The following is a 15,059-nucleotide window of genomic DNA, read 5'->3' on the forward strand; positions in this document are numbered from 1 at the left end:
ATTTCATTGATTACGTAGTTTGACACGAAAGTGAAATCTGTCTCACGTTTTAATTCTAATTGGAAGCCATTTGTTGCCATTTCCTTGGCAAACTCATTAAAGCGTTAGTTTCCTAGGATAACGCAATGGCCCGGAACCCGTACGAATACCACTGTCTTGTCTACTCTTGAGAGGGTGTCATAGGCAATTTGAATGATGTGTTCAGATTGTCTGTAGTTCAAGCTCTAAAGTAAACTCCTAGAGTCAGTTGTTATCAGGAAGCTGTCGTCACTACGGCCTCAGTAACCCTCAAGGCAGAGTACATTGAGTAGGTCTCGCAAAAGAACATAGCCGATTAGATGCTAACCTAGATATATTATCTACGTAGTTATCAGGGAGTATTATTGAAATTCCACACCCGTCGCTCAATACTGAACCGTCTGTATAGATGTATGCGTAAGCAATGGAATTTATTCCTCTCAATAAATTGGTCCCTAGCATATCGGTAATGGTCCCATTTGCCTCTTCCAGACGGTAAATATTCAATCTTTAGATATGCACGCAACCAAGGAGCGGTGCATCCTATTTACTTTCTGAGAATCCTTGGAATAGACAGATCTAATTCCTAGAGTCAGCGAAGCAGTCTGAGATCGAGAGGCTGGGATAAGTATTTCTTCCCCTCAAGTTATTTAATGCGAGTGGGAAAGATGGGACCTGCTGAAGTGTTGTGTGTTGAACTCCCTTTTACCTTCTACGAGTAGGAAGTTCAGTTCCTTTGTTAATTAAGTCCTTTCAGACTCGGTAAGATGTTTTTTGTTTTGAATTCATTAAATAGTAGTTCACCGATGGGAATGTCACTCGTGGCATTCACATTGGTGGCATCCTGACCAAGGTGAACTGGGATATGTCAAAAGCCGCGGTTTCTAAGATGCCTCATAAGGACTGGGAACGGAGTGGCCGGCGGAGGGTGTCTTCCCCTACGGAGATCATCATGACTGCGTATTTGATAACCTGTTATTACCTCCTGTAATGTTGATTGGATTCCGTTAATATTCTTGGTGTAGGGCTAGTAGTAAATTCCTCTATGAATATTCGAAGAAAGTTTTGTGCAAGCAGTCTAGTAAGCCCTCACAATCGTACTATTATGTACGATTGTGAGGACTAATAGTCCCATATTCCCCTTCGACAAAACGATGCTTCTATGTCTGCACAGAATGAGCCATTTGTCAACACCCCAGCTGCAGGATGGTATGAGTTTAAGGACGTCAATTCTTCTTATACATCTATACTTTGTGTACTTAATTTTAATTAAGTACCTTCCAGTATTTAAAATTGATTAAGCCGACCAAATAAGCTTTTCATCAAAGGTCACAAATAGAAGTTTGATCTCGTTTGTTCCCTTTACCTCATCTTCACCTATATTTATTTTCACCATGTGTATATATATATATATATATATACAGAGTGTCCCATATAAAACGCAACCCAAACTTATATTGGTAGGTATTGAATTAATAAAAAGGCAGGTGTAAATGTAAACGTAATTTTTATTATTACCATCATTTATTTATTTATTATTACCTTATATTTAGAGTATATGTTGGAAGTGGCCCCCATCTTCTTGAATACAAGCTTCAATTCTTTTTACAGCGTTTCTTGCAACTTTTTTTAAAGTTTGTGGCTGGATATTTAATACAGCTTGTTGAATATTGACTTTCAATTGTTCAAGTGTTCGTGGTTTGTTTCTGTAGGCATTTTCATTGAGGTAACCCCGTAGAAAAAAATCCGCCGCAGTCAAATCTGGAGATCTTGGTGGCCAGAAGCCTCGACCGATAACACGATTACCAAAGAATTCCTCGACGAAATCAGAAGTTGAACCTGCGTAGTGCGATGTCCCACCGTCATGTTGTAGCCCACAGTGTCTGTCTACCTCTTCCAAGAGTGCGATGAACTGAAATAAAATATCCTGATATCGTTCTGCATTAATGGTGTACTCGAAAAAAATAGGACCGATTATTTTCTTCCGCGATATCGCGCACCACACGCCCAACTTCTGCGGATGTAATTGTTTTTCGTGGGGATTTTCAGCGCTCCAAATTCTACTGTTTAGGCTGTTTACGCAGCTATCCAAATGAAACCGTGCTTCATCTGTGAAAAATAACGAATCCATAACATTGATTCCCTCACGGAGAAATCGACGGAACCGTTGACAATATTGTAGCCGTTTTTCTTTGTCGGGCTCAAGAAGTCGATGAACCGTTTGAATGCGATAACGTCGTAATTGCAATCGTTTGGTCGCCCGATGAACAGTTGATTTAGACAAATTAATTTCAGCAGACAAACGTCTGATCGATTTATTTGCCGAGGCGAGTAATCGGTCTTTGATTTCAGTGACAGTATCTGTATTCAACACTGACGCAGATCTTTTGTGTTCCTTGTTATTAACAGAACCGGTCTCTCTAAATTTTGCAACTAACCTTAATACTGATGTTTTGTTAGGAGCTGGTTTATCCGGGTACTTATGGCGAAACAAATCTTGCACTGCAACCACTGATTTCGTACTGAAGTACGACTCAACAATGAAAATACGTTCATCTAGCGAAAACACCATCTAGCAATACACTGAACGTTATGATTGCATTGTTGTTACTATCGGGAGTAAGGGAGTAAGCTTGACTTTTGAAATTTCATAGATGAGTGATTGATGGGTTGCGTTTTATATGGGACACTCTGTATACATCCGCCCAGTTGTACAGAAATTACAATAAATTTTGACTTAGTACTAATAATTTGCTTTGTTTGTATTTTTTTTCTTTTTTTTTTTTTGATTACATAGCTGTAAATAGACTTTTTCCATCACCCTCAGCTTAATAGAAATGGAAAGTTAAAAGCCCATCAAAGTTAATATAACTAATTTTACTGGATGTTATATACTTATATTAAAACTTCTTAGCAGATACTTTGGTAGGTAGCCATAGACACATATCTAATTATAGACTAACAATAATCAGCTAGTATAAAAATATTCCATTTTCATTCGTAACTGTTTTCTAACACTAAAATTCCTTGGTGGACACATTTAACACTTACGGCCACACGGTTTACGGGAAGAAATCCAGATGTGAATGCAGGGTATGAACTGTTAGTTACATACTATATTCCATATCTGTGAATGAATAAAATAATTTATGTACAATATATTGGTAATTAATGATTTACGGATATGCACAAAATCTTCATAGTTGTCTTTAAACGAGTTATACATCGGAGAGTACAGAGGTAAATATTTCAACACTGATCAGTTCCGTTATTTCAGAACCGATAAAAATTCTTTCTTTAAATTTAGTTTCATTTACTTTTGGAAATTTCTTCCTTAGCAAATGAATCCTCCTTCATCATGCCTTTACAAATTTTTTTATTAATTCCAGTTTGTTATGAAGAGATGGTAAAAATATTTTTTTCTGATTTAACTAGAGGATTATGAATAATATTTTTTAATCAGGAGTTGTCATGTTTCTTCCACTGTTTTACTACATAATGCTGATACCTAGTTCGGCTCTCCCATTCTCAAATAAAACAACAGCATTATTTATACTCTAACTGCATATCTAATAAAAGAGGCATTACATTTAAATCTCCACCCACATAACCTATTCCGATTATGTTTTTTTTATTTAATTTACATTTTTAAAACTGTTTCTATAACATCATACACGTTTCTTTCATATTAATTCCGTAACAGATGTACAGAGGAATATTTGTTATTATTGTGAAGCAGAACCGCGTTCAAGCTATACTTAGAAGAATCCATGGTAAGGAGCCACTCCTCAGGTTCATGTACTCACCATAATTATAATATAAGCTTATCAATATTTTTCAGTAAACTAAGTAATTTTCTTCCACAAAGTGTTCAGAAAAATCTTTCTGTTGGCTTCGATTGCCCGAAATTATTGTAATTTTTAAAACTAAATTCCGAACTTATATTCTTGTGCTTTAAATATCAGCTTGATTTTTTTATAAGTCTAAATTTCTTACTGACACATTTAGCTCACCTTTTGATAAAATATGTGGTTCAGTGTATAGTAATTCAAGTCTGATAAATCACGTTTGTCTTCTTCTAGTATGTCCGCTTTTTCATCCTTGTTTTTAGGAAACAAGTTTTCAGGACTTCAGGAACTGGAATGGATTCACTGTGAAGTACAGGTTTGAGTGCTGATAGCAACGAAGGATAGAATACATTACGTGTATGCTTCTTTTAAATTCCAGTTACTTTAGTTAAAACACAATAACAATCGATTAAGTAATCGATTGGTTCATTTCAAAACATAGGAACAACAAACGGCCTTTTCTTACCTTTTAGCCGTCTTCTTAAGTTGACCGCATAGTTATCACATGTTAGATGAGCCCATGTATTATCCTGATCACCGGTTTTTCAGTCAAAAGTACATTTTTAATCTTGTTTTATTAAAAATTTATTGTTTTTCTTATGTGGTTTTATAATGGATTTACTACATCGGTACCAAAAACTGTCTGACTCATTTACACACTTGGCATTATGAGTCTTTACTGTTCACTCACTTAATAAAGCTATTATACTAATCGAAGAGATTACGCTATTAAAAGCGGTTGGCTAAAAAATTCAACAAGCTTTATGTTGTTTGAATTGTACCGACATGAATTTAATTCGCGTACGCTTTAATAAAGAAGTGATGTCATAATATGTGATGTTTGTATTAAGTTATTGCTTCTTTGTGATTATTAGAGTTACAAATGTTCAGTGAAACGTAAATAAGTAATCATATAAAATAAAAAAAACGTTCGTGTTTAATCATGGCTCAACAATTTTCAAAATTTAAACTTTGGAAGTTTTCAAAAATGTATTGCGATGAAAAAATTCTTACCACTGATTCATTTTCAAAATTAAAATAACAAATTGGTTTCATGTATTACAATAATTGCGTTTATCAGTGTAATTATTGGTTAGAGAGGATAACCATGCGTGTTACAAATTTTAAAATAAAATATGGTGAGGTACAATCGTTACTCTTTTTCGATAACTGTATCAGTTTTCAAAACTGTGGAAATTTATTTAATGTAAACCAAATAAAATAGTGTAAAAGATTAACAGGGGGATGTTTGCTTGAAAACGTATTAAAATTAATTATTTAACTTCAGCCAATATACCGTTTTGAATCGAGCAATTAGCTCAATATCGAACTAAATTTAGAATTCCATTTCCAACATTGCATTTGATTTGCACGGTTTAAATTACCCTCAATAATGATTATTATACTTACCGGGATAATATTTTTTAATATTTCTGCCGTTAATTATAAATGCATTTCTATAGTCGCCCGGGCAGGAATACTTACTGTAATTGTATGAAATATTATATCTACAAAACCTCATAAATTAAACTGAGAGAAAATATTAAGATATTTCATTATTTTAAGAGTAGCATAAAGTAATTAGATTTTAAAACAGGATCACTTATATTTTTTCCGTACCAAAGAATTTCTTTTAATTGTAAAATTATTTTAAAAGAAAAAAAACATTAGTTTATAAAACAAAAGAGTTTTTCATCATAAGACAACAGGAAATAGTAAATTTTCGTCTGAATAATTTAGAGAACTGCGACAGAGATACTTCAAAAGCTTCAACAGTAAGAAAGTATTAGCAGAACTAACCCACTACCTTCAAGCCTTTGTCATTAAAAGCATAATAGCCTCTCCCACTAATAATAACCCTTTCCTTTTGCGAACAACAGCTTATGTCCTTTCCGGATAGATCGGCTTTGAATAAGACCACAAACTTGAAACGAATTTCAAAAGCAGCTGACTAAGCCAGTTAACTAGAAATAAAATTACTTTGTTTATTAAACGCTTAAACATAAAAGAAAAATTCTAGTTAAACTTGATATATAATTTATAATAAAGGAGTTATTCGTTTTCTGAAATGAATAAACACTTTCAAACTTTGTTTTATAGAAAATAAGATCGATGTATATTCTTAACTTTGAATCTAAATAACAACCATTTCTATAGGGTAATATGTTCTAAATAAACTGTTAGATAAATAAGTAGGGTAAATAAATTATTTTTTTAAGTTTTTGCAGAATACACCACTATTTAAAAAAAATTTAAATCTAAACTATACCATTATTATTACTGTATCAGCAAAAGATAAGTTTCTTGTATTTATAAAACCAGCCAGCAAAGCAATGCAGCTATCCGTAACAAACCTAAAGATCCTTTTCTTAATAAAATAGCATTATAGACAAAATTAAATTTATCAACTTTGTAAAATTAACTAACGTAGAATCATGTTTAAGCACGTTTTATATATCCCCATTTAGGTACAGTAATAAATATTTCACTGAATTCTGGTTTGACCGATCCAAATTAAAAACTCCTGTTGTAAAAAGACAGGATATTTTAGAAATATTCACTAGCTAGGTTATTACAGTTCTTGCTCTATCCTTTCTTCTTCTATTGCATATATTAGTTGAGAATTTCATAGATTATCCGCAATTTGGATTATGAATATCTCAATCGTATCTCTTCTTTAAAACTAAGTAATGTGAGCTCATATCCAGACTTTGCTAAAAATAAAAACATTAAAAAACGTGAAATAATTAAGTTACTTTATTTTTACCTTATCTGTGACATTTTGATATTGTTTTTAAGACAATAAAATTTAAGCTTTTTATTGACCGTCGTGCGTTCCCAGTAAACTGCATAGATAAGTTTTAGAACTAATTTTTACAATTTTAATTTATAATTTTTTATTTATTCATTTTTTTTTTTTTTTTGACTGGGAACATGTTATATATAATTAGTAGCGTTTCAAATACCAATAATATGAAAAAAAGATTATTTGCATTAAATAATTAAAAAATAAAATAACCTTAATTTGAATGTTATTTCCTTACCATTTATATAATTCTACAATATTTTCGAAAGGTTTAATAAATTTTTACAAATAATTGCAGTAATGTATGAAAACAAAATTATACTTTTTTAACGATTTTAAAAATCCAATTTTACAGAGGTAGGAAATGGGTAGCAAATTTTTTAATGATAATAAGGCTGTTAACTTCGTGAAAATTGGTATTTAGACTCTCTTTAAAAACTAAATGAACATGTTTCATCATTTTTCTAAAACCCAACCTCGTGGTTAGGGGCAAAACAAAATTTCATTTAAAAATTCTAAATCTCAGTAATTGATAATGAATAATGATTGTACTTTAGAAGGTGACTCATATCGTCCAATACTAACCGGTTGTGATCAAGGGGACTTACTGTTCAAAAAAAAAAACTTCTTATACCGTCAAATTGTATAGGCAGGCCACGTTTGGAATATGTAAAACAAATTGTTAGGGATGTAGGATGTAGACGGTATACTGAAATGAAACGACTAGCACTAGATAGGGAATCTTGGAGAGCTGCATCAAACCAGTCAAATGACTGAAGACAAAAAAAAACCGTCAGAATATATTTTTCAGTTCAAAAGACTTCTGTTTCCCTAAACCTGTGTTTCGGTATGAATATCAACGAGTTCCAAGGAGTGATTCTGAAGGTGGTGGAAATTGACCAACCGGAAGATCGCTGTTTTAAAAGACAGTTTTTTCAAAGCCTGTCTCAGAATGAGTCACCTATAATCTGCCACTTTCGCACTTGAAGGTAAAACCCATAATTTAAGTAGTTTATAAAGTACTCCAACACGAATACTTTTTTAAGAGTAGTACTTTTTTATACACCCGTAGATTTTTTATTGTTTTTTCTACTTGCCTAAAAGAACACTATCCGTGAACATTAAACTTCATTCTTCAACAAAGTTTGGGATTGTCGAACATTCCCAGGACATAGCCGGCTATTAGAAAGAATTTAAGCACATAAAAATCATTGACAAATAAACTGATTAATTTGCAAATATCTCATTAAAACATCAACCATTAAATTACGGTAGTATTTTATTAAAAAAATGAATCTTACCTTTAATAACCTATTCCAGTTACAAATTCAAAATCCACCAATCAAAGCCACTGTCAACACCTAGTATATATATATATATGTACACCTCATATATTATAAGTAACCATAATAAATGTATTTAAATAACAGGGGAAATTTCTTTCGTTTCTAAAAGATTTAGAAACATTCAAAAGCGGTTTTGAAGAAATATATCTACTGCAGCGTCTCCTGGTGTCCTGTAACCGTCAAACGTGTCTGAGAACCTGCTCTGATGTGATACCTATTTAATTAAAAAATAACCGCATCGAAGTCGGTGCAGCAGTTTTTGAGGAAAATAGTAACAAACATACACACACACACACACACACACACACACACAGAACCTCTTACTCCAAACGCATACACCGTCTCCGTTCCGTCGTAAGTAAAAAATAAATTAAGTAAAATTTATATATATACAACTAAATATTATTTAATAATCATTATTCTAATCTTTATAAATATTTTCTGCCGCAAATTAAAATTTCTAATTTGCTGCTCCAAAACTAGGAATGAAATTGAAACATGTGCAGTATATCTAAAAAATCGTTACTAATTTTTCTTACCTTAAGTTTGTTATCAATTTTGGAATTTATACCGTTTGGTTACTTGGAGTATATATTTTACCATTTTTGAGAGCGATTTTCTGAGTGACATATATATATCTAAGAAAACTGAATAATATAATATAATAAGTATATATAATATCTAAGTACAAGAACAGGCACTTAAAAAGGAAAAAAATAGGTTTTTTGGTAAAACCTGAATACATATTGAAATTTTTTAATAATCCATATAAAATCGGCTTTACAGAAAGTTTATTGATGTCTTTACTTAATAAACCTTAAGTGTTTCTCTGTATTGCAGTAGCAGGTGATTGTGTAGCTAATTATTTGAAGGCCAATCAAATTAGATCCATAATATTGTAATGATCCATGAATAAAGAGAAAATTCCGTTCTCTTTTATCTTCAGGTAGTGTATCTTTTTGCTAGTAAGGACGCTTTCTTTGATTTTTCTGGATAAGAAAACGTTTCGTATCTTAGTTGCTCTTATGTTCGTATGAAAAGAGTAGATGATTAATATATTAGACAGCTATTTCCATATCATTTATTGCATTGAGGGCATGTATTAGTTGAATCTTATATTAATATTATGTAACAAGTCCGGTATAATGGACCTAAGTAAAGGATTCCTACCAATTAAGTAGAAAGTAGTAGAAAATATATTAATAGGAGGAATCCGGAAAGGGGCTAAAAGAAACAATTTTAGTAAAAATAACAGGCCTTTTAACAATCGTCTTTTGTAATACTGCCCACTGATACACCTAAACAGATACTGTTCCGAGAGAAGAGTTACCGGACCACGGTAGGAATTTCATTGGAATGTTTGAGGACGGTCGATCGTTCTCACGCTCAACTGGGTTCTTTTCCTACAGGTACAGAAGACAGGAGTATAAATACTCCGGGGAAGATCAGTTAACGATGAGTTTAAGCGAGAAGTTATGACGTGAGACTGCTAATCGTCTAAGCGAGACGTTATGATATCAGTGTGTAAGGCGAGTCAGTTCTGCCAGATGTGAGGCAGCGAGAGAATGCTACGATAGAGGAGTTACTATGCGAGTTTGAAGCGAGAGTATTCTGCGAGAAGAATGATGAAAGGGCGAATTTATAGTGTGATTTATATTCGACGCGATTGAGGTGACATCACAAGTAATTCCAATGTGAATAGTACATGAAAACAAGAAATGGTTCGATGAGTTACTGTTAGACTAAAAGTGAAAGAGATAATGTACTAAATTTCATTCATAAATTGTTGCAGCTGTTTTATTTGTGAACAGCAAAGGTATTTGGAGCAAAAGAACTTATACTTCTCTTATCTATTTTACTATTATTGTTAATGCAAAACTAGTGGTTATAAGTATAACTACTAGCGGTCATGCTAATGTTTCTTGTAAATGGGACTTTAAAGTAATCGTGACATTTACTTTAAATTCTATTTTGTATGTAATTACTGTTTATTATTATTGCCATTTTTATTATTGTGGTTGTGATTACTATTTTTATTATTTGTCTTATTTTATATATGTTTTTAACCTAATAAATTGAAATTATATAAATATTTTCAATTGTCAATCTTTAAAATCCTGATCGAGCCGTGAACACGCGACAATTCGGAAATTGACTAGTCTCAATAATAATTGGGGCACCAGATATAGCATTCCCACGAATAAATAACATAAGATTACAATTTCTCCCAGCCATTAGTTCTTGTTACTAGATTTTGTAAAGATTTGAAGATCACTTTGAAGTCGATTCAAGCCATACAATAATTAATTGTGTTGTTGTGACTTCCTGCTGAAATTAATTACATAGTTCAATGAAAAACAATTTGAACCTATTTGCCACTAACGTTAATCGAGTTGGACAATAAATCACAACAATATTAAAAGAAAAAAAGGAAAAATATATATTATCAAACGATGGATTTAAAAAAAAAAACAGAAAAGAGAGAAAAATAAGTAGTTGTCGAGTGATAAATTATCTTATACCGCTCTCTTCTGGACAGTTTTTTCAGGATGATTTGTTTGAAAAGTATTATATATTATTTTCATTGATTATCTAGTATTTCGGTTTGTGAGATAAGAGAAACGTGGTTTATTTTTCTATATTATGATCGCTTCGGAAATACTATTTTCATTTCATAAAATGAATGTTAGAAATTGAGATTAATACGTTCCGTTTTTTAAAGAAAAACCAATAATTAAGTCATTAATGAAGCGTTTCTCAACCTTTCAATATTTTCGACCAAATTTTCGTCGTATCCGCCCTCTCATACAATGAAAATGTATACAATAACAATGTATTTTGACGCTAAAGGTACTTTACGACCTTTACAAACCTTACAAATTAGCAACAATAAGTAAATTTACTGATATTTGGCAAATAACAAAGATCCGCTGCATTGATAAAACCAATATCGATGCCTCCGTATTGCTCTCTGTCTTACGTCCACCATATCGGACATTTTCTCTGCTTCACGAGAAGTTCCGATTTGTCTCCAACATTCTGGAACGTCTGCGCAACCATCTCCCCAGAAGTGTATAAATGCTGCACCTCGTTGAATTCCAGCCAGTCTCAATCGAGTTGATCCTTTTATCACTATAGAATTTTATCGTGAATGTATATGTTGTAATTTGCGTGTTAATTGCAATTCACGGTGATAGATTTATGAATCTATGGATAAATTTCTATGTAGGCGTAAGACGACAGTGAAGCATCAACAAGTGCATAGACAAGAGTGGTTCTGAAAATAGAATCACGAAAAAATTCTCAAGAATACTTAAATTTGGGCTTGCCATTACTGAAATTAATGAAGAACGTCCCTTAAGTGTTATTTGTTTAAAAGTTTTGGCAGCAGGTAGCATGAAACCTAATAAACTTAAATGACATTTGGAAACGCTTCATTGTAAGTACGTTAATAAACTCTAAAAATCTTCTACTTAAAACTGAAATCATATGAAAAGCAAACATCATTTTTAACAAAAAATGTTGTGTCTGAATGAGAAAGCTTAACTTGCCTCTTACGTTTTGCATAAAATAGCCATATCTATAAAGCCTCACACCATTAATGTAAGATTATTTTGCCAGCTGCAATTGAGACTAAGATATAAGTTTGGAGATAATTTGGAAAGTAATTGCAGTCCGTTCCCCTATATTGTTTCCAGTTTAATTGGTGATGTAGCTGAAGATGTACATGGAAGAGTATGAAGATGGGATGGATTAAAATTTTCTTCGTTTTTTATAGGAAATCAGTTTTGACACAAATGTGACATTTCAACATAATTAACAATTTAATTGTTAAGAGGTTTTTCTCTAGCAACATTGGAAAATTTTAAAATGTAATAGGGTTTATAGAAGAAATAATTTTAAAGGATTGGAGGTCGAACATCCCAACCCCGTAAAGGAAGACATCCAACTTGTAACTCTTCCGGTTGTCCCCCCCCCCCACAACAAAGCATTGATGGGATTTAACGGGAGTCATTTTTTGCCCTCTAAAGTTTTACATTTCAGAGTAATAACCCAGGCCTCGTTGGGATGCCACCAATATAAATGCCTAAGTAGACATTTACATCGGTGATTTTTAAACTCAGCTTTTGCCTTCTCTGCAGGCCTCGTCTGGACATCTTGAATGTCTTACATTGTTGCCGGCTGAACTAGCTAACCGAGTTTGCGGAACTAGTTCTACATTTACTGAGCCAATTTCGTGTAAATGTTTTATATATTCGAGGCAAATTCAAAAACAACATACCACCAAAAATGTTGTTCGCAACAACAAAATTTAGACCTAGTTGGTCTCAACTTCAGTTGAACTCAACGTTGAAGTTGAACTCAACTTCAGCTCATACCCCTGACTTGGTTAATTTACGGACTCCGGTTTGGTCCACAAGGGAGAGGCGGACAGACCTCCTACTCCCACTGAGCTCCATCGCAGAGTTCTGCGTGACATTTACAATTATTACTACCATCGTTGAGATACCGCTACACCTCACTGCTGCATGAGATCCGTGACCTCGGCAACGCAGTCGCCATCTCACCGACAGTGATGGTTGCTCATTCAAAAGTGCCCTCGTCAAAATGATGCTACACTCACGGCTGCATGGTAGCCCATAACATCAGCAGTGCAGTTACCGTTTCGCCGATAGTTAAACTTTAAATAATAATCTCCACAAATTCTTTCTAACCGTGGCTTGATGCCAACACGCCTACCTCCGGAAGTTCAACTGTCCAGGCAATCCCTAGCCACCCGGGGTGCTACTCTACTTCCCTTCCGTCGTTCTGCTTAGGGCATGGAAACGGAGGAAGGCGTCCACAATAGTCCATTCTCTGCGAGTCTTCCAGATGACTCGCAGGTCAAGGTAGGAATCCACTCATTCGAGTTCCCTAACAACTCTGGTAATTTACCGGGGACAAACTACAAACGTAAAGTATATGGTCCACAGTGTCATACAATCCAGGCACGAGGGCAAATCAGTCAAACCAAACCTAGCCGAACTATTCATAAAAGTACCATGTTCTGAAAGGAATTGAGTTGTGTACCGATTGAAGGAGACCGACCTAACTGCTGCAGCTCCATAACATTAGGAAAAATATAATGCGTGTATCAACCAACAGAAGAATTGTTCCATCTAGCTTGCCAAGAGTCATAACCTTGGTCGTCAATTTCTCGTATACGACCAGAAGTAAGAAAGCCTCCCTTTTAAGAAACATACCTCTTGCTACGTTCCGTAGCTACAATGTTAGTGTGTTTAATGCCGGCGATCACAGAGACTGCCTCTCTCAAGACAGCTCTGTAGCCAACGAGGACAGGTAATAATACAAGACGCTGGGCTCGCAGTAGAATATCTTTATAGCATTTGCATTGTAAACGATGAGCCCAGAAGCGGGCAGCGTACAATAAATATTAATATATAATAAATATTATAATATAATATTATAATTATATATTATAATATTATAATATATACAATAAATATTATGGCCTCGCAGACACTTTTGTAAAGAATACGCATGTTACGCTAATCAATCCGAATTGGGATGGATAACTCTGCGAACACCAAAGAAGGCAGCAGTACCCTTACTTGAGACTGAACGTACTCCCTGAATTGAAGCCTGTTATCAAGGATGACACCCAGATATAACGGTGACATACCTAATCGGAAGGCCGTCCATCACGACCCTCGGGTGACGGGTTGCGGCTAGACGATCTTTCAGAAACGTCATAGTGGTTTTCTTCGTACGGAAAACCATCTTATTCTGAAGACTCCGCAACTTGATAACCTTACATTCCTGTGTCGCTCTGAGCTCTATCTAAGCTCGCGAGTTACCCTCGACCATTGTCGGCAATCCATTGTGGTAAAATCCACGATGCGGCAACATCTGAGCATCCGCATTTGCATGAGAGAGTCGAACTCAACGACCCAGACGAGTGGACCTAAAAAACTACTCTATGGACAACCTTTTAATATATCTTTCCTACTTCCAAGCCGCCGTCGCGAAGGACGACGGTTCTGTTGCTGAAATAGCACGAGAGACTCTTAATCTCGTTTAGCGTGAACCCACGCTGATAAAGTTGAAAAAAGGCAGACGACTGCTACATGTTATTGAAGGGCTGTATATTTCCAAAAAGATGCGAAGTACATACTTGCACACGCTGGACAAAGCGAAATCCATTATCCTAAGAATTGCATCTTCTGTGCCATTTCCGGGGAGAAAATCATACTGATCATCCATCAGCATATGGTTAGAAGTAAACCTACTGTTAATGGGAAATCCTTACCTACTAAGATAAGAACGTAAGTGCCAGTTAAGAACAAAATACATGGGGATCCTGTCGTCACTTTAAACAGCATTTTCAACACAGAGAAATATCCAGCAAAAACATTCTATTATAAAACCTAGCCAAAGAACCAAGAATTACTGGCAAGGGTGTGAACAAGGAGCTCCAATGTAATGCAATGATATCTGGGAGCCTTATTTCTGACCAGGCTACAAATTACTTGATGGACTTTCACTTCAGTAATCTCAGATGAAATATTATCAAAGCGTAAACCTACAACTTCCCTGTGAACACGTCGATGATAAGAGGTTTCAACAAACTTCGTATCATCTGGAAGCAGATCGTTCATCAGAAGAGTGAGAACAAGATCTTTGTCTATAACAACTCCATCCTGAGTCGAGAGAGCCGACAGAAAAATGACTTTTTTTTCCTTTTTTTATTCTTATGACCAGAAACACTATATACGACACCCCATGGGTTTTTACGACTCTGCTCTTGTACAAAAGAGCGCCAGGAATCACGCTTAGAATATTTAACCTTATGAAAGTACTCGGTTCTTTTCCGGCGATAGTTTTGCAAGCCAAATTGCACGCCGATTAGGATCACCCGCATGCTATGCGGCTCTCCCGAGCCGGCCCACAGTCCGCTTCATCAAATCCCAAATTCACCATCAAGCTACTCTATCTTGATCCGTACCTCTGAGAATCGACTGTTCAGCGACTTCAACTACC

General features: G+C 34.5%; 1 long non-coding RNA gene across 2 annotated transcripts in view; it reads right to left on the reverse strand.

The window, feature by feature from the left end:
* Positions 1–15,059, reverse strand: part of LOC142327589 (uncharacterized) — a 70,517-nt gene that overhangs the window by 29,571 nt on the left and 25,887 nt on the right. Inside the window, exon 3 of one of the 2 annotated variants that reach the window (XR_012757043.1) lies at positions 8,103–8,188. The exons of the other annotated variant lie outside the window; for it this stretch is intronic. This is a non-coding gene — a long non-coding RNA (uncharacterized LOC142327589). Of the gene's footprint in view, positions 1–8,102; positions 8,189–15,059 lie in introns of those variants that run through there. 2 annotated transcript variants of the gene reach the window in all.

The sequence above is a fragment of the Lycorma delicatula genome, chromosome 1, assembly GCF_047948215.1.
Source record: "Lycorma delicatula isolate Av1 chromosome 1, ASM4794821v1, whole genome shotgun sequence".
Taxonomy (NCBI): domain Eukaryota; kingdom Metazoa; phylum Arthropoda; class Insecta; order Hemiptera; family Fulgoridae; genus Lycorma; species Lycorma delicatula.